The sequence below is a fragment of the Chiloscyllium plagiosum genome, unplaced genomic scaffold (genome assembly GCF_037043375.1).
Source record: "Chiloscyllium plagiosum isolate Xiang-an unplaced genomic scaffold, Cpla_swu_hap1 HiC_scaffold_6, whole genome shotgun sequence".
Classification (NCBI taxonomy): Eukaryota; Metazoa; Chordata; class Chondrichthyes; order Orectolobiformes; family Hemiscylliidae; genus Chiloscyllium; species Chiloscyllium plagiosum.
The window spans coordinates 13,718,371-13,743,333 of NW_028270144.1; the positions used below are offsets into that span (position 1 = coordinate 13,718,371).

The 24,963-nt window shown below is 41.7% G+C and overlaps 1 long non-coding RNA gene across 3 annotated transcripts in view; it reads left to right on the plus strand.

Moving 5' to 3' along the window:
• Window positions 1–24,963, plus strand: part of LOC122550452 (uncharacterized) — a 112,015-nt gene that overhangs the window by 25,795 nt on the left and 61,257 nt on the right. For all 3 annotated transcript variants that reach the window (XR_015757384.1, XR_015757383.1, XR_015757385.1), the window contains exon 2: window positions 14,681–14,739. This is a non-coding gene — a long non-coding RNA (uncharacterized LOC122550452). The remainder of the gene's footprint in view (window positions 1–14,680; window positions 14,740–24,963) is intronic.

Consider the following 24,963-nt stretch of genomic DNA (forward strand, 5'->3'; position numbering starts at 1 on the left):
GAAATAATATGGAAAGACTGCATTAGTGGTAGGCAATACACCTAATGGAATTGAGATGCCACATTCCGTCCAAACTGCCTGTGGAAGTGAAGGGAGCATTAAATCGAGCCTATTGTATGCTGTATTTCAGATCAACAAAACTCATGGGAAAAACAGTTGCATGCAAAACATATTTGTTGCCAAATATGAACATTTAATGGTATTAAGGGGTGCTTCTTATCCAATTCTGACTACTTATTCAAACAAGTCGCTCTTGGACATTAGGTGCTCACATCTTATGTCTTGTACAAAATCCAAATGGCAATCATATTCTGTCAAGACTGAAGCTGACAGAAAATTCCATTGCTTTATTCTATTTTTTTCCTAATCTCTATTGTAAGACTGGAAAATTTATGACATTTCTGTGGCTATTGTTCATATGGAATATGTTTTTGATGATTATAGCTTGCAATTTGAACAAATCCTTCCTTGCAAGCCAAGACTTTTGCGCTGACAAATGCTGAGTATAAAATAATTCATAGGATATGATCAGCTATCTCAACCACCTGCATTAACTCCTTGATTTTAAGTTTCCCTCTCAATACAATCTACGTAGCAAAAACATAATGAAGGGAAGCTGGGTAACCATGAGTATAATGTTGTTCATCATTATTAATGGCTAAATTACACAGAAACTTCAGGAAAGGAGAAATGTATGGTTGAAAAGAAAAAAAATCCATAATGCTCTTCACACTAGGGTATTCTGCCAGTGTCTTCTCAAAATGAGGATCCCATTATCTGACCCTTCAGTTTAACAAATATGAAGCATGAAATGTCTTTACTCATGCTAGCAATGGAGTAAACTCCTCACAAAAAGACAAGCCTTGTTTATTGCCATCTAAGTAACATTTTTAATTGCATAACAGATCGTAGTTATGGTCAAATCATCACTCTAGCACTTAATAATCTACTTTCATAAGCATGGAGTATTATTCCTTTAGGCTTTAAATGTTGAAGATCTCAGAATTATAGTATAGAAGAAGGTCATTTACCCCATTATATTTGTGCTGGTTTTCTGAAAGAGAAACTGACCAAGTGACATTCCCTTCCCATAGTCCTGCAAATGTTATCTCTTAAAAAGAAAGTAAGACATATTACCTTTCATAACTTTCAACTTTTTTTCCCACTCTCTCTCGTTCTTTCCTTCTATTATTTTGATCTTTAAACCTGATTTGCACTATTCTGCCTTGTGCTTCCTGATTCGCATTCTGCACTGTCCAGTGACATTACTTCAATTTGATTTGTAAAGGTAACACATAGTTGTCAATAAAGTCCCAGATGGCCTGCAGAGGACAGCATGGTATTTTGATCAACCACTTGCAACAAAGACTGGTGCCAATTAAATCAGCATGGGCAAGACTTACAAACAACATTTGCCCTGTATTCAACAGCCACAATATATTCTGGTATTACATCTCCAGTGCAACTCCAACTTGCATTTAAAGAGAGTCGTTACCGTAAAGGGACACCCAACAAAGGAACTGGAAAACAGCAGCATTTTTCACTTTGTGCTATTTGTGATTTGTTATGATCAGTTAACAGTCTTTTCCCATGACTGCCAAAAATGGATAATGGGACTCAATGCACAAACACACAAATTCAAACTAATGTTTTTTGAATATTAATTTGAACCATTGAACAACAAGTGAGTTCACCTCATTAGAGAGTTCAGCAATACAGATTTGCCAAAAATGGTCAGTCACTGTGCACAGAAAATGTGCCAATGAAATTTGTAATTAGGAAATGCAAGATATCATCAGGGAATATAGTTTGACACAACTACTTAATTCTTCAAATCTCCTCTTCATGCGCTGTTAATCAAACCAGAATGATTACGATTTATTTGATGTTTTAATCTGTTTATTTGAAAAGATATCCAGTAGCTATGATTTTGATTTGGGTTAGAGCGAGTCTGTGACCTTGCCCATGAGATAAAATGTTGAGATGTTTCTGGATCAGCTGCTTCTAGGAACTCTGATCAGATTTTGGGTTGAAGTTTCCCATTGTTTTCTTCAAGTTTGATGGCCAGTCTGCCATGGCCCAGAACAACTTTTCTCATGCAATTGGCCTCTTTGGAGTCCATCTTGTAAAATTGTGTAGCAGGAAGAGTGTTATAGTGTTCATGTCACTAGTGCCATTTTTAAACCCCTGCTCCACAGCACTTATGAGCTGCCATCGTGTTTGCTGCAAAGCAAGACCTGCCCTTCACACTGTTGGCACACCCCTTTATCCCAAAGGAAATGGTCCAGAAAGGTAAATTAGTTTCATCAATAGAGTCATAAAGATATACAGCACAGAAAAAGCCTATCCAGTCCAACACATCCATACCAACTAGATATCCTATTTTGCTAGAACTTAGCCCATATCCCTCTAAATCTTTCCTATTCATGTACCCATCCAGATGCCTTTTAAATGTTGTAATTGTTACTTGCTTCCATTACTTCTCTGGAAGCTCGTTCCATACACACATCATCCTCTATGTGGAAAACGTTGCTCCTTAGGTCCCTTTTAACTCTTTCCCCTCTTATCTATAACCTCTAGTTTTGGACAGCCACCTCCACACCACCATCCCCCCCCCGCTTTCAACCCACCCACTGGCCCAAGGAAAAGACCTTGTCTATTCACCTTATCCATGCCTCTCATGATTTTATAACCCTCTATATGATCACCCCTCAGCCTCCGATGCTCCAGGGAAAACAGCCCCAGTTGATCCAGCCTCTCCTTATACTCAAACCCTCTGGCCCTGGCAACATCCTTGTCAATCTTTTCTGAACGCTTTCAAGTTTCACAACATCCTTCCTATAGTAGAGAGACCAGAATTGAATGCAGTATTCCAAAAGTGACCCAACCAATGTCCTGTACAGCTGCACCATGACCTCCCAACTCCTATACTCAATAACCGACCAATAAAGGCAAGCATACTAAATGCCTTCTTCACTATCCTATCGGCCTGTGACTCCACTTTTCAAGGAGCTATGAACCTGCACTCCAAGGTCTCTTTATTCACCAACCCCCCCCCCCCCCCCAAGACCTGACCATTGAGTGTATAAGTTCTGCCCTGATGTGTCATTCCAAAATGCAGCACCTCACATTTATCTAAATTAAACTTCTTCTGTCGCCCATTGGCCCATCTGCTCAAGATCCCAATGTACTCTGAGGTAACCTTCTTCGCTGTCCACTACACCTCCAATTTTGGTGTCACCTGCAAATTTGCTAACTATATTTCTTATGCTCACATCCAAATCATTTACATAAATGACGAAAAGTAGTCGATCCTTGTGGCAACCTGGAGATGCAGTAAGACAAGTTGGGGGTGTGGAAATGAAGGCAATGTTTTTTCTGATTACCAGCAAAGCAGGCCAGGCCAAAAGACACAACCAGCATGGACAAATATAGTCACCCAGTGCAGTGTCCTGGTTGAAATGTACACACTGGAGTATAGGGTGAAAAATTATGATATTCAGCATTACCCAAGGGTAAATGGCACCAATTTCTCTCTGTTACTTCACTCTTACAGGGGTGCCACTCACTCTCATTCTGTCATTGGACAACCACTTCCCAAAATTCAATGGACTGCCACTCTCGCTATTGCACATAACATGTCCACTCAATGGCTTTCAATCACCTCATCCTCCCAAACTACTCACTCTCTGAATCTTCAGCACTTCCTATTCATTCATCAGGGACCCCTCAGAACCTCTCCTGCCTCTGCTTCCCCATTAGTGACTTTCCTGTCCATTGCAAGTATACTCAACCCTACGTCCACCTCATTGCAGGAAAAAGAAGTCTCACAACTGGGCCATGAGGGCAAAGACCCTGAGTTATGGGGTATTCTTATGGAAGTGGACTCTCTCACCAGTCCAACTGAGCTTGGGAACACCATTTGAGTGAAGGCAGTTGCATAGCCTCCCTAATCAGAGGGACCATAAGTTGGCCCATAGCAAAGTCCCAAACAAAGCCAAGACTTGTCCAAATTGTTAGAATTTGCTTCAGGATCCTGGCCAGCAAGCCATTGTAGTTAATTAAACAAATGAAATGGAGTTGAATCTGAATGGACCAACATGTCAATATCTAACATGCCTTTAAACATTTTGAAACATAATCCAAATAATTCCAAGACACTCCTTAAGATTGCAAAAATATCACTTTACTGTATCCAAAGGATCATGCACGCAGTGCGCACACCAGAAGAAAAATACTTTTTTAAAAAAACACCTCGTTTGGCTTTGGTTAATTGTGACTTCACCTCAAATCTGGGAAAATATGATAGGCTTTTCCTGGAGCTTTCAGATATCTGAGTGCTCGAATAACATTTTCAGGGTTTCATCTAAACAGTTCTGGTCTGTGTCTCTCACTAAATTCTTCCTCTGAGATAATCTAGTTTTATTATCTTTTCCTGTTCTCAGGATGGCTGCTTTATATATCCACCTTATGTTGACTTCTGCAGAACTGCCTCAAAACTGAAAAGTTTGGGAAAAAAACTTTTTTTCTCAATTGCTGATACTTTCCTTGATCTTAAAAAAAATCTAGGATTTTCTAACAGACACTTTGACTCACAATTGTTTACGTTGCTTGGTTGTAAACGCTCCTTAATTAAATTTTAAAAACATTAGTTCTGAAAGCTATGTCCTCATGATGTTTTAAAAGGAAACACCTTGTCCACAGAAATACCAGACAAACCCATGTGTCATTAATTCAAAATTCAAAACTCAAACTCAAACGAAATGAAATTAAAAGTATGTATAAGTTTTGTTTTATTTTATCACTGACTAGACCAACTTTTATTGCTCAGTCTCTAGTTTCCCTGAGAAACCAGTGGTGTTTTCCTGAACCACTGAAATCCATTGTTCTACATTGGCCCAGAATGCCATTAGGGAGGAATTCCAGGATTTTAACCCCATGACATTGAATGAATAGCGATACATTTCCAAGTCACCTCATTTTCAGGAATGGAGAAAGTGAGGACTGCCGATGCTGGAGATTAGAGTCAAGAGTGTGGTGCTGGAAAAGCACAGCAGGTCAGGCAGCATCCGAGGAGCAGGGGAATCGACGTTTCAGGCATAAGCCTGTCATCAGGATTCCTGATGAAGGACTTACGCCTGAAACATCGATTCTCCTGCTCCTCAAATGCCAGTTGACCTGCTGTGCTTTTTAAGCACCCCACTCTTGACTCTGATCTCCAGTATCTGCAGTCCTCACTTTTTCCAAAGGTAAGAGAGTCCAGCAGAGTTGGAAAGAGATTCTTAATTTACTGCTTGAGGATTTGTATCAACCTTTGGCAAGGAGGATTGCCACCTTCCCTACTAGTGACAAAATCTCTTGGGCAGCAAGAACATGATAAAGACACAGATTCCAACCTTCTCCTTGATTTACTTTGGCTCTACCATCCTCTATAGCTGGCTAGCCCTCCATAATTCCTAAAGCCACCAATCTGCACCTCCCAGTTCACTCTCCAGGGCTACAGGTCCTGGCCTGCAGCTTCTTTTCCTTAGACCTATAATGTAGGGCCTGCAAGAGTGGCAAGCAAGGTGTTCTGTTGACATTTGAGTAGCACAGCAGACTATTTCAAAGTTCAATTTACATAGCAAGGAAACATAAATTGAAGTGTGCGTTCTGTGTATGAACTCAGCTACAGAGTATTCAATCAAACTGACGTGATGTCCATGGTATGCGGCTGGTGCTGAAGAATTCCACTCCATCTTTAGTGAAGTAGTCCCTGTATATCTCTTTCATTGAAATACTCTTTCAATGTGAGGAAAGAGCATGGACACAATGCTGACAAGGAGCCAATCCAAACAATCTTTTTTTCTTATTACTGACTAGTTCCTCAATGATGGAACATTTCAAGTGCTTAACTGCATGATAATCCTTTGTTTCAGTCTCAGAACTAATTTGAGTGTTTTAACTGAATAGCTTATCTCTTATATTTTTGATATTCTTTATTTTATTTGGTTATTTAAAGCCCAGAATGAATCATCCACATTGTACTGAGAGTCCCAGATTGGAGAAAATGATCAAGGGGATTTCTTGAGCTGTATTTTTGTCAATCAGTACTGTACTTCCAACATTTTAATATAACAAACCCTTAAGAGAAATCAAAACTTACATTGCACACAAATCTAATTAAACAAATAAGTCTGATTCAATGTATGAACTTACAGGACTGTAACAATGTAAAATGAACATATCGTGTCTGCAGTAAAGATTTTAAAAGGCCACTTTTTTGGATCAGCCAAATAATAAGGAAGTCAATCTAATCAAAGACTAAAGGATAGTCAAGGTTAAAGCCAAGGGAATCAAACATTTACAGATTTTATTAACACCACAAACATCTGGCTGGCTTGGATGTTATTGCAGCTTTTTCCTGCTCAGAACTTTTACCCGCATGTAAATCCTACATGAGTGTCAGCCACATAACTTGTGAGAGTGGTCACAATTTGCGTCTTTGTTTTGCCAAATTTGTGAGTCTTTTGCTGAAAAATCTATGTTGTGGTCTTGATAGTTGCAGTGATATAACACTTAGCGTCCTTCTGGAGAGGTCAAATCTTGACCTCAAAAGAATTGTGAACTCAACTACCAGAGATGCAGCTGCATTGTGGGTAGGCAGCTAGTTGGCAAGGTAGAGCAAATCAAGGAGGGTAAATCTCAGAGGATAAATTTTTTTTTAGCTATTAGTGAAAATCCCAGCAAGGTATTATTTGCTGTCAGTCAAAGTGGAATGTCACTGTTGCACATGGTGGAGTTCATGGACCAGATCATTCCAATATCTCTGCGGACAAGCTACAAGGTTCAGAAAATTTCTAAACATGGAGAACCACAGCACTGTGGATATAAGTGAGCTAAATGGTTATAACCTTATGATTCAATGTGTAGAGGACAAACATGCATGGAAAAAAGGTATTGATTTTTACTGCATTGGGAAAAAAATTCAAAATCAATCTTACATTTCTCAACAGCTCTCATATATCAGCATTGTTTAAGGAAATAAATTAAGTTTTAAACTGCTCACGCAGCTGGACAGTGACTCAGTTTTAAATGATGTTATGAAGGTTGTGGTTCGGTTGCTATGGATATGTGATCGCAGAATATGAAAGGTATATGAAATGTGAACTCTGAAAAGGGCAGATCAGGACAAATTCACTGAAGAAATGACACTGTACAAGAAAAATATCATTGTTGGGAGTTACTATGAATTTCCAGCCATTGAAGTAACATTTATTCAGGAATTTGTCCAGGTCAGCCTATGACCTAATCTAGTGTGTAAAATTCATTCAATAGCAAAATGCTTGTTATAATAAATACAGAAAGTCAGTTTCAACTCTGGTTAGATTCTTTGGAAGCTGGAAGTAAGTTTTGGTGAATCAAGAATTGTAAATAACTTTGGCCCCTGCCACTTTTTACATTTTCTGGACCTCCCTGATCGGTCGTAATAGACCAGAGAGCACCCTGCATGACGCAAATCAGCAACTTATGGAGCTCAAGAGCTGAGGCTGAAACTTTCTTCTTTTTGAATGATAGGAGAATGGGAATGAGCATTAGATGGCAAAAATGCTGAGAGTGAGATTGATGCAAATACATTTTTGCTTGAGTCTTGAAATGTCTGGTTTCAGACTGTTAAGATCATAGCTGATGATAAAAGTAAATGATTGAGATCCCAGAATGAAACTAAGCTTAATATATCATAGATTTAATTGTTTTGGAACTGCCATGATGATTAATCACTGAACATATTCACATAATATCTTTAATAAAATTGGTTTGACAGTAGGACACAGAGGGTGAAGATGGAGATGTTGTTTTTTAGATTGGAAACCGATGACCAGTAGAGTTCTGCAAGGATCAATACTGAACACATTATGGTTTGTCATTTATATAAATGATTTGAAGGCATGGTTAGTAAGTTTACGAATGACACCAAAAGTGGTGGTATAGTAGACAGTGAAGGCTATCTAAGATAACAAAGAGATCTTAGTCAATTGTGCCAATGGGCAGAGGAGTGGCAGATGGTGTTTAATTTAGATAAATGCAAGGTATTGCAGTTTGTGAAAACAAACAAGAGCAGGACTTATTAGAATAGGTTTTATTATATCATGTACTCATGTACAGGAGTACAGTGAAAAGTTTGCAATGTCACCCCTCATGGTGCCATCTTAAGTACAAAGTACCTACGTTCAAATCTTAGATACAAAAAGGAGAAATAAAGAAGAAAAGAGTTTCATTACCTTACAGTGATTCATGGTATAAGTTGGAAACTAAGACTTACAGTTAAAAGGATAAACATTACAGTCAGATAAACCGATTACAGATTAACATTATAATGCCGTCGATCAGTGTAGGTGCTTTCACATGCGGTCTGACCAGCTTCTTAAGGTGCTAACCCCCTGAGCTGGTCCCCAGTCCAACAACCAACCCTGCTCTGCTCCAGGCCTCTAGCGTTCTCCACTCCGGTTCTCAGCTACAAGTTAAGTTTTCTTTTAAGCAGACATGTTAAAATGTTAGAAAAAAAGAGAGAGAAAGAGGAAGGAAAGAAAAAAAAATGCAGACAGATGGACAAGCTGCCTACTCCACCTCCACCATGTTGAAATAAGTTAATGGTATTGCCCTGGATTGTATGGAGGACCAGAGTGACATAGAGATACGGATACATAATTCTTTGAAATTTGTGACACAGGTAGACAAGGTGGTTAAGAAGGCATTTAGCATGCTTTCCTTCACTATACAGCCCTTTGTGTATAGGAGTAGAGCCATCATGTAGAGGTTGTCCAGGATATTAGTGGGGCCTCTCATGGAGTACTCTGTGCAGTTCTTGTAGCTCTGTTATAGGAAGGATATTATTAAATTGGAAAGAGTTCAGAAAAGATTTACCAGGATGTTGCCAGGAATGGGAGGTTTCAGTTATCAGAATAGGCTGGAACATTTTTCACTGGAGTGTAGGAGGTTGAGGAGTGACCTTATGGAGGTTTATAAAACCATGAGGTGCACACATAAGGTGAATAGCAAAAGTCTTTTCCCCAGATGGGGAAGTTCAAAACAAGGAGGCATATTTTTAAGGTGAGAGGAGAAAGTTTTAAAAAGGATGTGAGAGGCCATGTTTTTCACACAGAGAGTGATTCAGGTGGAGAATGAACTGCCAGAGGAAGTGGTGTCAGAGGATGCAGGTACATTTAAAAGACAGTTGGATTAGTACATGAATAAGAAATGTTTGGAGGGATATGGACCAAATACAGGAAAATGGGACTAGTTTGGTTTTGGAACATGTTCAGCCTGGATGAGTTGAACTGAAGGGTTTATTTCCATGCTGTGTGACTCTCTAACTCTTAAAGAACACAAATTTATTATAGAAAATAAAGCAAGGTATACATAAAACAGTTTCTTAATATAAACGGCAAAATAAAATTTCTATTTTTCTCCCAAGCAACACTTATTTCCAGTTACGAGGGCTTAAATCTCTTTCCCGTTCTGACAGTTTGAAAACTTCTACACATGGCTTGGAGACTTTACAAAATTATCACAAGCAAAATATTCTACAATTTAAACTCTCACTGTCTGGAGATTTCTCTGACAGCCTGCTCTTCTATGAGACTGTTTGTTTTTGTTCACTGAGAAATCTAACTTTTCTGAACTGAGATCTGATTCTGACCTGAATTCAAACTATTAGTGGCTCCTAGTTTGCTTGTGGCACAGGAGTTCATCATTGCCAATTACCATGACTCACTGGGGCCGCACACAGGAAATCAGACTCCACTATTCCCCATTCCTGTCGTCATCACAAATGCGAAATATTTAATCAAATTATCCAAAGTCCTCAGTTTACCTGACTGATGAAGCCAGGTTAAAATAAAACACTCATCAAATTGCTGTACTTAACACGAAAATAGTTCTTTACTATAAACAGATTGTTTTTATCCAATGGCAGAAAAGAAACTCGAATGACTAATTTATTACTCATTATAACTTGAATTCAACCCCTTTAAAACATTCTCATACATTTACAGGCAGACTAAGAGACCAGGGAAGCCACAAATATTACAGTGGAAACAGAGCAAAATATAGCTAATGAAACACAGTTCTGACACCAGTCTGGATTGCAGGCATCAATGTGACGTTTACCATCAGTTCCCTTCCAATCCCTTCTGACTCATTGATGAGGATATGAGATTGAAGAGACAACCTTTCATTCACCAGTTCAGGATTCATCCTTTCATTGTCTCCGTAGGTGACTTTATCAGCTGGAGAGGGTTCAGAAGAGATTTGCCGGGATGTTGCTGGGTATGGAATGTTTGACTTACAAAAAAAGGCTGTATAGTCTGGAACTTATTCCACTGGAGCACAGGAGGTGGAGAGGCGACATTATAGAGGTTTATAAAACAATGCGGGGTATTCTAGAGTTAATGCTAGTTGTCTTTTTCCCAGGATGGTGATTTCAAGACTAAGGGGCACATGTTTAAGGCGAGAGGAGAAACTCCCAAAAAAGTCACAAGGGGCAAACCTTTTACACAGAGGGTGGTTCACATGAGGAATGAACTTCCTCAGGAAGTGATGGATGTGGGCATAGTTATGAGGTTTAAAGGACACTGGATAAGTACACAAATAGGAAAGGTTTGGAGGGATATGAGTCAGGAGCAGGCAGGTGTCACTAGTTTAGTTTGGCATTCTGTTCAGCATGGACTGATTGGACTGAAGGGTCTGTTTCCATGCTGTATGACTCTATGACTCTCAGAGAAAGGAAGAATACATAGTTGCTTAGATTGTAATTCTATTTCTCCACTCATATACAGGGGATAGTGACATACATGTTTTCTACTTCACAGGTTAAATGTTTCTACTGTACTATCCAATAGAAAAACGATGGCCACTCAGCCAGGATTCAGTCCAGAAGTTATCGCTATATTGAGTACTCCTGAACACATACCACTGGTTCTGGTTTAGAAACCAGTCAAACATCTATCAACTGGAAAATAGCTCCCCGAACAAACACACAAGGTTCCTAATATTGCCCCCTTTCTGCCTGAATAAACCCACCTGTGGCTATAACATGCAACTGAATTCTGGCAATTTAAAAAGAACTTGTAACGTCTTCTTTCACAGTTCATTGATTTAAAGCAATTTCTTTTCCCATTTTTAATCCACAGTCCAAAAAACAAAAGTGCTATTTATGGAGCACCTAATCAATTAACACCATAAGTCTCCTCCAAGACACTTAAGTCACATGCCTTCTTGGAAATGATGGCCATAGTTCACTGTTCCAAAGTGCTTTCTGACCTCTTAGTAAAAATGTTAATCTTAGAGAATTGAAGCCATCCATCAATTTTATCTCTAATTTAAAATCCAAATTCCAATTATTTTCACATATTTTATATTTATCATAAGGGCACAAGGATTTCTTTTGTATGTTGAGCATTTATTCATACATATCACACTGCTTTTATGCATGCTGAATGTCATGGATTTACACAACTATTGCAGACACCTCTGATCAGGAGCATAAAAGACACTGTTTAATAACTGTATTTTTTTAATCTTACATATTAAGTCAACAACATAATTTGATAAATTATTCCTGGTTTATTAACTGAACCTATCGGCTAACTAAGGGAGACTGTGCAAATGGAAGTACTTTCCAGTGAGTCACTGGCAGCAGCAAAGAAAACAGTTTAGAGTTCATGCTCACCATCATTGAGTGGTGACAGTAACCATAGCAACACCCACCTTATAAGTGCTGCAGCGCTTTCTGTGGCATCTATACCACAAACAAAGCGTGATTACACTACACAGCTGTAACAAAGTACAAAAAAAATCAAATACTTTCAAGCTCGTTGTCAGTATAGTCATGAGTGTGACATCTATCACCATGGGAATTCACAATACATTCTCATTCTCCTTAACACTGCACAGTTAAAGGCACAACACCAGTGCAGAAAATACATTGGAACAAAAATAAGAGTACAGCATAATAAAGGGTTATTGGGTATTGACGAACTAGTAGGAATACAATGAAAGGCAATTAGAAAAGTGGCAAGCTTTTACTACGCAACATTACATGACGAGTGTATGACAAGTGTATATCTCTTTTACTAAGAAAGCTCTCACTGCCGAACACAGTTCACAAGCTTAAAGTAATTGGCTTTGAAGTACAAGATAATTTTGAAAATGTTGAATTGTGAAATGATTGAATGTAAGCAGGCTGAGAACAAAAGTCTGGATGCAAAATACAGGGGTGCATGCTTTGTGTGAAAAGTTATAATCTAAGACTCCACTTAGATATGGAGGTGAAACTTATGTTGACAACTGGTGCTGGGTAATCTGTGTGCTGGGTGCATTTCATCAATGTGAATGCCTCCATAACTGAAACAATTGCTGAACAGCCATGAGCATGGGTCCCACTGGATCATAGAGTCTTTGAGTCATCGCGTCGTACAGCACAGAAATAGAGCCTTTGGTTCAACCAGTCCATGCTGAACACATTCCCAACCTAAAATAGTCCTGATCATGGCCCTTATCCCTCCATGTTCCTATTCATATACTTATCCAAATGTCTTTTAAACATTGTAATTGTAGATTATGGTGTGAGAAATAAGGAAGTCTGGTGTGCCAGGATTTGGCACAATTGTTCAAGTCTTCAGCAACCTGTTACAATTAAAGTTCTGAAGAAAGGTCACTAAACCCAAAACATTAACTCTGCTGTATCTCCACAGATGCTGCCAGACCTGCTGAGTTTTCCCAGCAATTTCTGTTTTAGTTAGAATTAAAGGTCTTATAACTGAAGACTGGATGTTGAAAGCAGATCTTCAGACTACACTTCCGATTACATTTACTACACAGTGTAGACACTTGATAAGACAACAGGTATATACACCAGCAGTGAGTCAATGATGACTGTGATGTGGAGGAGCTGGTGTTGGACTGGTGTGGACAAAGTTAAAAATCACACAACAGCTTTATTTGAAAATACAAGCTTTTGGAGCACTGCTCCTTCATCTGGCAAAGCCATGAGGAATTGAGGTGAGCAGAAAAGGATTTGTAGCTTTCCAGAGGCAGAGTTATGCTGGACCAATTTAACACCTGTTGGCCATAGCGTACAGCCAGAAAACACTTCAGTACTCGTGACAAAGGTCAGGGATGCCTCCTCAATACTGGGTTAGCTCTCTTCTCACCAGTCTCAGCTCCGCTGGCATGGCACTAGTTGGAGCAGACCTTTATACTAAGGCTGCAGTGTGATTTCTCAGCCTCTGAATTTCCAATTTCTCTACACTTTCAGAATTGTGGATTCACCTCTTATAAGGTAAAAACAAGGACCTGCAAATGCTGGAGATCAGAGTTGAGATTAGAGTGGTGCTGGAAAAGCACAGCCGGTCAGGCAGCATCCGAGGAGCAGGAAAATCGACGTTTCAGGCAAAAGCCCTTCCCAGTTCTCAATATCCGATGCAATACAGGAAAACGCCCAGTGGGGTCACTTATGGTGCAAAAGGAGGCAATTTGGGTTATTGATTCTGTGCCAATTCCTGAGGAGATAGAAGAAAAACAACAGGAGGAGCAGTGAACAGGTGCAAATTACAATTTTAGTGAGTTAATAGGCTGCCAGACAAGCAACTATGCTGTCAGGTTTCCTGACACCAACAGGATGGCAGCAGGAAAACCTCAGGCCCCATCCTCGCCCTCTCAGATTGTCAGCCTTTCTGCCCATCGCCATGAACTTGGGAAGCCCCCATTTACCTGTGAATGAAGAGAAGCTCTCACTTGGCCAGAATAGCAAGAACCAGAGGTGAGAATGATTTACTTGATGAGCAAAAGAAGCAATTTCTCACAAGTTATAATAGCCAAAGTCAGAAACGTAGAATCACTACAGTGTGGAAGCAGACCATTCAGCCCATATCGACCTTCCGAAGAACAACCCCCACCCTATCCTTGTAACCCTGCATTTCCATAGCTAATCCACCTAACCTGCACAGCTTTGGACTGTGGCAGGAAACCCATGAGACACAGGGAGAACATGCAAATTGCACACAGTCACCCGAGACTGGAATCGAACCCAGGTCCCTGGTTCTGTGAGGCAGCAGTGCTAACCACTGAGCCATTGTGTGGCCTAAAGAGTTGCCTGCCTCTTTTTTAACAGATTTTGCAACAACTACATTGAAATACGGGAGAGAATCATTTAATTTCACCACTGGAATGCAATGCGATTCTGATAAATTAATTCTCTCTTTGTGCAAAAAAAACCCCTCAGGAGAAGAATTTGAGCCTACAATGACACTATGTTTGAATCTATTGAAAGGCACCCAAGCTCAAAAACCAGCCATATTCATTTACAACAGATGAATACTTTATAAAACGTGACCTCTCAAGAAACAAAGCAGTTGCAACTAAAGTAGCTTGGACTAGATCGAATAAAAGCTACTGACAAAACTTTAAGGACATAACAGAAAAATGGTTCCAGAATAAACTGCAGAACATATAATTCTCCAGTTTATTTTAGCTGATGTTATCTACACACAGCACAACTGAAAACAGTAATCTCAAATGTGGAGATAAACAACTGATATAGAGTGCAGAATGAAAAGCTATATTTACAGAAGTGCAAGAAATTGATTATAAAAACTTTCATCAACTGAAACCCTCAGGCAAGTCTTTTTTTTCCCCCCAGTTGACAAATGAAGGTGAAGAACCAAGGTCTCTTGCACAGAATGGCTGCACAGTGGAAAGGTAACAAAATTGAGACTTATAAAATGGGATGTTCAGTGTCAACTTGGATGAAAAATTGCCTTAAGGACAGAAAACAGTGAGTCATGGTGAATTATTGATTCTTCAGCCTGGAGGATGATAGACATTGCTGTTCCCCAAGGGTCAGTGTTAGGCATGCTGCGCTTTTTGCTATCTATAAACAGACTGAAAACATATGGCTGCAGATAACTTTCTTAAATGTGCTCCAAGATTTCTTGCTCCCCCTCTTCTACCCTTTAAACTACCACTCTCCTTGTCAACATTTAGAAAATTAAAGATGCCCCCATTAATAGCTCTTGCATGCCTCTTTAATTTCCTTGTTCACTCGTTCACACTATTTGGTATTCTATAGATAATAACAAGCAATATAATTCCACCCTTTGCTCTTTAGTTCAGCAAAACAGATTCTGCCCTTGAGCCCTCTCGGGCATCTCTTTCTCCAACACTACGCTGTTATCTTTAATCAATACAGCTACTCCTCATCCTTTGTCTCTTTCAAATTTTCCTGAGTTCCTTGTATCCAGCAATATGGAATACTCTGTCTGAGCCATGACTACCCTCTAGGAGAAAGTGAGGACTGTAGGTGCTGGAGATCAGAGTTGAGAGTGTAGTGCTGGAAAAGCACAGCAGCTCAGGTAGCATCCTTGGATGCTGCCTGACCTTCTGTGCTATTCCAGCACCACACTCTCAACCATGGCTATCATCTCAAGACGACATGGTATTTTTACTTAAACACATAATTCATTAATTTTATTTCCTACTTTGTGCATTTTGATGTATGCAGTGAATCTGCCTTTATTAGTTCCTCCCTTACACTAACCATATTATTTCCTAATCTAGGGCTTCCCCAATATTCTTCATGCTTTGGTCTTCCTTACTGATATTATCTTCTGGTTCCAACACCCCCTGCCAAATTAGTTTAAACCCTTGTCAATAGCACAAGCACATCACCCTGCAAGGTATTCAGTCCCACCTCTGTTTAGGTGTACACTGTGCTTGCTTGTACAGATCCCATCTCCCATATCCCGAGAATCTAAAGCTGTCCCTCCTGTGCCATCTTTTCAGCCACACGTGCATCAGATTTGTCCTCTTATTTCTATTTTTACTTGCACACGGTACCAGGAATAATCCAGAGATTACTACTTTAGAGGTTCAGTTAGCTAAAATTCTGACTGCAGGAGCGATCTCTTCCTGCTTATGTCTTTCGTGTCATGTGAACATGGCCTGCTCACTGTCCAGCACCCCGTCCTGCTGCCTCAGAGTTGCCTACAACCAAAGCATAACGTCCCTTGACCCTTGCACCAGGAAACAACCAGATCAGTCTGGATCCATATCCACTGCCAAAGAAATGCCTGCCTGTTGAATCTCCTGTTATTATGGACTGCTGGTCTTCTTTGTACTTCTCCTTGTACAGCTGAGCCATCCGAGATGTTTCCATTACCTGATGATCCATCACTTGCATCAGTACACAGAACTAACTCCTGGTTGGAGACTGAAGTGCAAGCGGGGGACTTCTGCTCTCCCTGCCTGCTCCTTCCATGTGGTTAACTATTCCTTCTTTCCTTGCAAATTGTTTAGCTGCAGGGGGACTGTATTAATACACAAGGTATCCATGAAGCTCTCAGCCTCACAGGTGCTGCACAATGGCACTGACTCAAGCTCTGCAATCCCGAAGCTCAGGCTGCTGCTGTTTACGACACTTAGCGCACAAGTGTCAACTCCCTCCCTAACAACATGGGAGTGTATCTCCATCACATGGACTGCAGTGGTTCGAAAAGGCAGCTCCATATGACCTTCTCAAGGGTAATTAAGGAGAGGTCATAAATGCTGGCCCAGCCAGCAACATCCTCATTCATGAATGAATAAAAGCAAATTATAACAATTAAGAGGATATGTTTATTACAAAATATTAATTTCATGATTGGTATGAAAAAATTGTATATTAAAAACAGCGAGATTGTAAATGTACTTGAAGAGATCTTTCTTCTTAATAATTCATTATTTGTGTAACTAACCCATTTACTAAGGCAATGCCACAGGCTTGTACATTATGAAATGGGTATGAACAGTCATGCTCATTATAAGTATTTTATTACTTAATTTTGCTTCCAGAACATGAATCGAAGACAATTAATCTCAGTGGTCTTATTACAGGCAAGTAATTTTAGACATGAGGTTGTAAACAATCAAGAGGGGAGGGAGGGCAGTTATATCTGAGATTCTTTATAAAAGGTTTTCTATAGCTCTTCAATTTACAATGCTCTATCATTTGGTAACTATCAGAATCAATTATTTCCTTTCTCGATCAGTTACCTGGGATTGTGAGTTGCAATATTTGTTGGCTCATGGTTAGACCTTTCAGTCACTATCTTTCCCTTTTCAGTAATCCCTGCTAAGCCAAATAAGTTATGAGAGTTTGAAATCTCTATCTGCAAATAGAGTGGCACGGTGGCTCAGTGGTTAACACTGTTACCTCACAGCACCACAGACCCTGGTTTGATTCGACCCTTAGGTGACAGTTTGTGTGGAGTTTGCACATTCTCCCTGTGTTGATGATGGTTTCCTCCCACAATGCAAAGATGTACACGTTAGGTGGATTTGCCATGCTAAATTGTCTACAGTGTCCAGGGATGTGTAAATTGGATGGATTAACCATGGGAAGTTGGGGGATGGATCTGGGTGGTATGCTCTTCAGAATGTCATTGTGAACTTGATGGACCAAATGGCCTGCATTCACACAGTTGGGGGGGAGAAAGCTATAGTTCAGACCACTTTGCTTTGTTTTCTGTAGAAGGAATGGTTTTTGTTGTAGTGATAATGGTTAGAGTAACACATGAAAATCGATGCTAGAGAGATCAGAAACTTGGGCTCAGAAAGCAATGAAGGGGAACAAGCTGACAAAGAGGGCATGTTGGAGGCAGCCCAATGGAAGGGGACATCATCAGACCAGATGTAATGGAGACATAGAAACTGGGAGAAAGGAGTGGAATCTTTGCAGGAAGCACGGTGTGAGGAGGTGCAGTCGAATTAGCTGTAAATGTCAATGTGTTTGTGGGATGTTGGGTTGACAGTCTATCCTCAGAAATGGAACCATTGAGGTCAAAGAAGGGAAGACTCAGAGATGGATGAAGTGGAGATGAGAGAAGGATGGAAATTAGAAACAAAACAGACAAATTTTTACAATTATGGACCAGAGTTTAAGACATCTTCGACGTCTCAGAGAAAGAGCTGTGGGTGTAGGCCTGGATTGGACTGGTTCCACATACCCCACAAAGAGACAGGCCTGAAGGTACCCAAGGCCCTGACTTTGACTAGGAGAAAATGGGATGAGCTAAAAGAGAAGTTGTTCAAAGTGAGCACAAGCTCAATCAGGTGAAGGAGGATGGTGGTGGTGGACACTGACTGTGTAGGCATCCTTTCAAGGATGAAGCAGAGAGCCTTAACACCTTCCTCATGGGGAACGGATGTGTAGCTGGATTGATAAAGTGGAGGCGGCTAGCAGCAGAAAACTGGAAATGATGGAACTGACATAAAGCGTCAGAAGAATCTTGAATGTAAGTGGGAAAAGGCTGAAAAAAGGAGGAAAACCTAGAGCTAAGATAGGAAGAAATAAATTCAGTGAGGCTTGAACGATGGGTCTGCCAGGGCAGGCCTGTTTGAAGATTTTGGGAAGGAGGTAGATGGACAATATTTGTGCTTGAGGGACCATGAAGTAGGAGGAGAAAGTGAGGACTGCAGATGCTGGAGATCAGAGCTGAAAATGTGTTGCTGGAAAAGCGCAGCAGATCATGCAGCATCCAAGGAGCAGAATAATCAACATTTCGGGCATAAGCCCTTCTTCAGGAATGAGGAAAATGTGTCCAGCAGGCTAAGATAAAAGGTAGGGAGGAGGGACTTGGGGGAGGGGCGTTGGAAATGCGACAGGTGGAAGGAGGTCAAGGTGAGGGTGATAGGCCAGAGTGGGGTGGGGGCAGAGAGGTCAGGAAGAAGATTGCAGGTGAGGAAGGTGGTGCTGAGTTCGAGGGATTTGACTGAGACAAGGTGGGGGGAGGGGAAATGAGGAAACTGGAGAAATCTGAGTTCATCCCTTGTGGTTGGAGAGTTCCTAGGCGGAAGATGAGGCGCTCTTCCTCCAACCGTCGTGTTGCTATGGTCTGGCGATGGAGGAGTCCAAGGACCTGCATGTCCTTGGTGGAGTGGGAGGGGGAGTTGAAGTGTTGAGCCACGGGGTGGTTGGGTTGGTTGGTCCAGGGCCCCAAGGGATACTTCCATATCCGCCACAAATTCACCTGCACCTCCACACACATCATCTATTGCATCCGCTGCACCCGATGTGGCCTCCTCTATATTGGGGAGACAGGCCGCCTACTTGCGGAACGGTTCAGAGAACACCTCTGGGACTCCCGGACCAACCAACCCAACCACCCCGTGGCTCAACACTTCAACTCCCCATCCCACTCTATCAAGGACATGCAGGTCCTTGGACTCCTCCATCGCCAGACCATAGCAGCACGACGGTTGGAGGAAGAGCGCCTCATCTTCCGCCTAGGAACCCTGCAACCACAAGGGATGAATGCAGATTTCTCCAGTTTCCTCATTTCCCCTCCTCCCACCTTGTCTCAGTCAAATCCCTCAAACTCAGCACCGCCTTCCTACCTGCAATCTTCTTCCTGACCTCTCCGCCCCCATCCCACTCCGGCCTATCACCCTCACCTTGACCTCCTTCCACCTATCGCATTTCCAACGCCCCTCCCCCAAATCCCTCCTCCCTACCTTTTATCTTAGCCTGCTGGGCACACTTTCCTCATTCCTGAAGAAGGACCATGAAGTAGGAAGCTTCAGCAGAGATGAGATGAATGACAGTCCTGGAAAGTACAGCCTAATGACCAATGGTAGGGTCATAGCCAAGGAGGAGATCAAGGAAGTTCATAGAATCCCTACAGTGTGGAAACAGGCTATTCAGCCCAACAAGTCAACACCAAATTCCCAAAGATTAACCCACCCTGACCATTCCCCTATTATTCTACATTTACCCCTGACTAATGCACCTTAACTACACATCCGTGAACACTATGGGCAATTTAGCATGGCCAATTCACCTAACCTGCACATCTTTGGACTGTAGGAGAAAACTGGAGCACCTGGAGAATATGAGGTAAAAACAATGACTGCAGATGCTGGAAACCAGATTCTGGATCAATGGTGCTGGAAGAGCACAGCAATTCAGGCAGCATCCGAGGACAGGCAAAATCGACGTTTCAGGCAAAAGCCCTTCATCAGGACTTTTGCCCGAAACGTCGATTTTGCCTGTCCTCGGATGCTGCCTGAATTGCTGTGCTCTTCCAGCACCACTGATCCAGCACCTGGAGAATATGCAAACTTCACACAGACAGTTGCCCAAAGCTTGAATCGAATTCAGATCCCAGGCGCTGTGAAGCAGCAGTCCTAACCACTGTGCCACCGTACCATCCACAGGGAGTTGGACATCACCCTCTTGCAGGTAGGTGTGTTTACACCACACGACGACTGTACCACCTTCACTGATAAGAAGGTCAGAGCTGGACCTGAGGTAATGGAATGCAGCACTACATCTGAATGGCCACCCATTTGTTCTGAACAGAATTACCTACTACAACAAATGACAGCGCGGCAGTGACGGCCTGTGACATCCTTAGTATGTGCCTACATTGGGTTTTTGAGAGCTGTAGGTAATGACAATGAGCTGGGTGGATTAAGGGGTCTAGTCATTCTCCTTGTACTCCCTTGTTGTTTCTCGGTCTGGAAGATGTGCGGCTGCTGCTGAAGTTTACTGTTCTTTCTGAGCTTGCTAATGACTTTGTATGTGGTCCTTCCTTCTACCTTGCCTTCTGCTTAATGCCAGAATTGAAATTCCATGTAAGAGGAAGAGTCAAACAAATTGAAACAACTCAGTAAAGTTGTATCCCTGCAAGTTTCATAGAAACCGTCCCCTAACTGCTGACGTCAAACTTTAACCCAAGGGTGAAAAGTAGCTTCGCACTTTCTGTAATTTAGACAAGAGGTTTCTAGTTTCATTATTCCCTCTGGGACGGAAGCCAAGTAGTGGATTAATCAACCTGGCTCAGATTACATTCAAATTGAATAACTCAAGTTGCCCAGGGTTTGACTGCCAGTACATGACACCAACAATTCCGATGAGGTTTAACTTCATGTAATCATGTAAAATTATCATTGTAGGTATCAAAATTTAATCTGGAACCTATTTTTTTCTTGCTCAAACTTTCTAGTTTCAGGTTAAACATTCCAGACAGGCTTCCACTGCAATTAGCATCTCAATCAGGAGTGATTGGGAGTTACTTGTTGCTGCAGGATTTTAAATGCTTGCAGCAGCTTTAAGAGCGAGGAGTTAGCAAAATAAGCTTTTCTTCCTAACTCCCACCACCACAACTGCTTTGGGAATACAGTCAGAAGTCACACAACACCAGGTTATAGTCCAATAGGTTTATATAAAATCACCATCTTTTGGAGTGCTGCTCCTTTGTCAGGTGAGGAAGGAACAGCGCTCTGAAAGCTTTAATTTTAAATAAAGACTATAACCTGGTGCAGTATGATTTTGGATTTTGTCTACCTCAGTCCAACACCAGCACCTCCACAGCATGGCTATCTTTGAAATATAGAGTCATTGAGATATAGAGAATGGAAACAAACCCTTTGGTCCAACTCATTCATACTGACCAGATTTCCCAAACTGAACTGGTCTTATTTGCCTGCATTTGGCCTATATCCTTCCAAGTTGAGTGTGTGTTGCTGGAAAAGCACAGCGGGTCAGGCAGCATCTGAGGAGCAGGAAAATCAATGCCAGCCCGAAACATCGATATTCCTGCTCCTCAGATGCTGCCTGACCCGCTGTGCTTTTCCAGCAACACACTCTCAACTCTGATCTCCAGCATCTGCAACCTCACTGCCTCTATATCTTTCCAAGCCTTTCTTATCCATGCACCTGTCCGAATGTTTTTTAAATGTTGCAATTGTAACCACCTCTACCACTTCCTCGTTCCATACATGCACTACCTATTGTGTGAAAAGGTTGCCCCTCAGGTCCCTTTTAAATCTCTCCCTTCCACCGTAAACTTATGCCCTATTTACCCGGTGAAAATACCTTTGCTTTATCAATACCCTTTGTAATTTTATGTGGAAGTTCAGGTGCAGGACACAATGTCTGAATTTCCTTAAGATTCAGAAGTATGACTGAAGCAAAATCAAATGATGTGGAAAACTCTGCTTCAGATAAAGTGGAGTCATAGGGTCAGACAGCATCAAAACAGATCCTTTGGCTCAACTCATCCATGCCATCCAGCTTTCCCAATCCAGACTAGTCCCATTTGCCTACAGTTGGTTCATACCCCTCTAAACCTTTCCTATCCAAGTCCCTGTCCAACTGTCTTTTAGATTTTAGAAATGGAATTAGGTTTTATTGTCACACATGCACAAGTTTAGGGATACAGGAGTAATGTGAAATGTATGTAGTGAATTGTGACTTTAGGGATGGAGGCCCACTTAGAGATTAGACTTTAAGATATGGATGTTCCCCTTTCTACTTGACTTTGTTGCTTGTATTCCTGCTTCTGTTTTTTTTTAAATTCTGTGGTTTGAATCTAAAACGGTTGGTTTGGCTTTGTATCTAAAATGGTTGCTTCTGTTAACCCAGGATTTTCGAAACTGAGATGGTGCCGGAGAATGGCGACCAAATGTCTTTTTAATGTTGTCTACCACTTCCTCTGGCAGTTCATTCCATACACACACCGACCTCTGTGTGAGAAAGGAATTCTGGAGATACGTGAGAAAAGCAAGAAGTTCCACCACTCTGATGACCCTCATGGCAGCTCACTGTTACAAGAGATTAATGACCTTGGCATACAGGACAAGTGACACTCCTCAAGACTACCCTGTACTTCAAATTTACAGCTACCTAGAGCTCTGGTGGTAAAGGAGGACATCCAGACTGTCCAAAGATCAAGATATAGAATCAAGATGAGTGAACAGTAGGAACAACATGGGTCAGAAGATTATCGTAGGAGTTGGTTATAGGCCTTTTAGTAGCTGTTATACTGGTGGACCAAAAATCTGACAAGAAATAATTCCTGCTTTAACAGGCCAATATGATTCTTGTGAGGGAATTGAAGCTTCATACAGGCTGAAGTAAACATATTGTTGGAGATGATCTGGATGGTGAAATGGTAAAATGTCTTTGTTACAATTTCCTGAATGTACAGGTTGAGGAACCAAAGGAGATTAATGCTATTTTAGATCTAGTATTGTGCAATGAAACACAGTTATTTCATGTTCTCAGGGCAAAAGGTTCTTTGGAGAAAAGTGATCATAATACAATTGAATTCCATACTATGTTAACGTAATATACTCTCCTTTCAAATATAAATCTTAAATCTTAAAAGGTACAAATGCAGTGAGATAAAAGAAAAAAGCATTTCAACGTTTCACAGAAATACATTACCTGAAAAAATCAAACATTTTGAAAAATGAGCCATCTGTGGCTTGCTAAGGAAATTAAGAGTAATATTAATTTAAGAAGAAGTGTCTTGTTGTGTGGCAGAGAATAATAATAAGCTTGAATTTTGGCCGGTTTTAGAAATCATCTTAAGGTCACCATAAAGTTGATGAAAAATAAGAAAACAAACATGAGAGTTAATTCGCCAGGAATTTAAAAACATATTGTAAACACCTTGCAAATTTATAAAAAGGAGTGTAACTAAAGTTGGTAAAAACAATGACTGCAGATGCTGGAAACCAGATTCTGGATCAGTGGTGCTGGAAGAGCACAGCAGTTCAGGCAGCATCCAAGGAGCTTCAAAATCGACGTTTTGGGCAAAAGCCCTTCATCAGGAATAAAGGCAGTGAGCCTGGAGCATGGAGAGATAAGCTAGAGGAGGGTGGGGGTGGGGAGAAAGTAGCATAGAGTACAATGGGTGAGTGGGGGAGGGGATGAAGGTGATAGGTCAGGGAGGAGAGGGTGGAGTGGATAGGTGGAAAAGGAGATAGGCAGGTAGGACAAGTCCGGACAAGTCATGGGGACAGTGCTGAGCTGGAAGTTTAGAACTAGGGTGAGGTGGGGGAAGGGGAAATGAGGAAACTGTTAAAGTCCACATTGATGCCCTGGGGTTGAAGTGTTCCGAGGCGGAAGATGAGGCGTTCTTCCTCCAGGCGTCTGGTGGTGAGGGAGCGGCGGTGAAGGAGGCCCAGGACCTCCATGTCCTCAGCAGAGTGGGAGGGGGAGTTGAAATGTTGGGCCACGGGGCGGTGTGGTTGATTGGTGCGGGTGTCCCGGAGATGTTCCCTAAAGCGCTCTGCCATGAGGCGCCCAGTCTTCCCAATGTAGAGGAGACCGCATCGGGAGCAACGGATACAATAAATGATATTAGTGGATGTGCAAGTAAAACTTTGATGGATGTGGAAGGCTCCTTTAGGGCCTTGGATAGAGGTGAGGGAGGAGGTGTGGGCACAGGTTTTACAGTTCCTGCAATGGCAGCGGAAAGTGCCAGGATGGGAGGGTGGTTTGTAGGGGGGCGTGGACCTGACCAGGTAGTCACGGAGGGAACGGTCTTTGCGGAAGGCGGAAAGGGGTGGGGAGGGAAATATATCCCTGGTGGTGGGGTCTGTTTGGAGGTGGCGGAAATATCGGCAGATGATTTGGTTTATGCGAAGGTTGGTAAGGTGAGCACCAGGGGCGTTCTGTCCTTGTTACAATTGGAGGGGTGGGGTCTGAGGGCAGAAGTGCGAGATGTAGACGAGATGCGTTGGAGGGCATTTTTAACCACGTGGGAAGGGAAATTGCGGTCTCTAAAGAAGGAGGCCATCTGGTGTGTTCTGTGGTGGAACTGGTCCTCTGGGAGCAGATCTGGCAGAGGAGGAGGAATTGGGAATACGGGATGGCATTTTTGCAAGAGATAGGGTGGGAAGAGGTGTAATCCAGGTAGCTGTGGGAGTCAGTGGGTTTGTAAAAAATGTCAGTGTCAAGTCGGTCATCATTAATGGAGATGGAGAGGTCCAGGAAGGGGAGGGAGGTGTCAGAGATGGTCCAGGTAAATTTAAGGTCAGGGTGGAATGTGTTGGTGAAGTTGATGAATTGCTCAACCTCCTCACGAGGTGGCACCAATGCAGTCATCAATGTAGCGGAGGAAGAGGTGGGGAGTGGTGCCGGTGTAATTACGG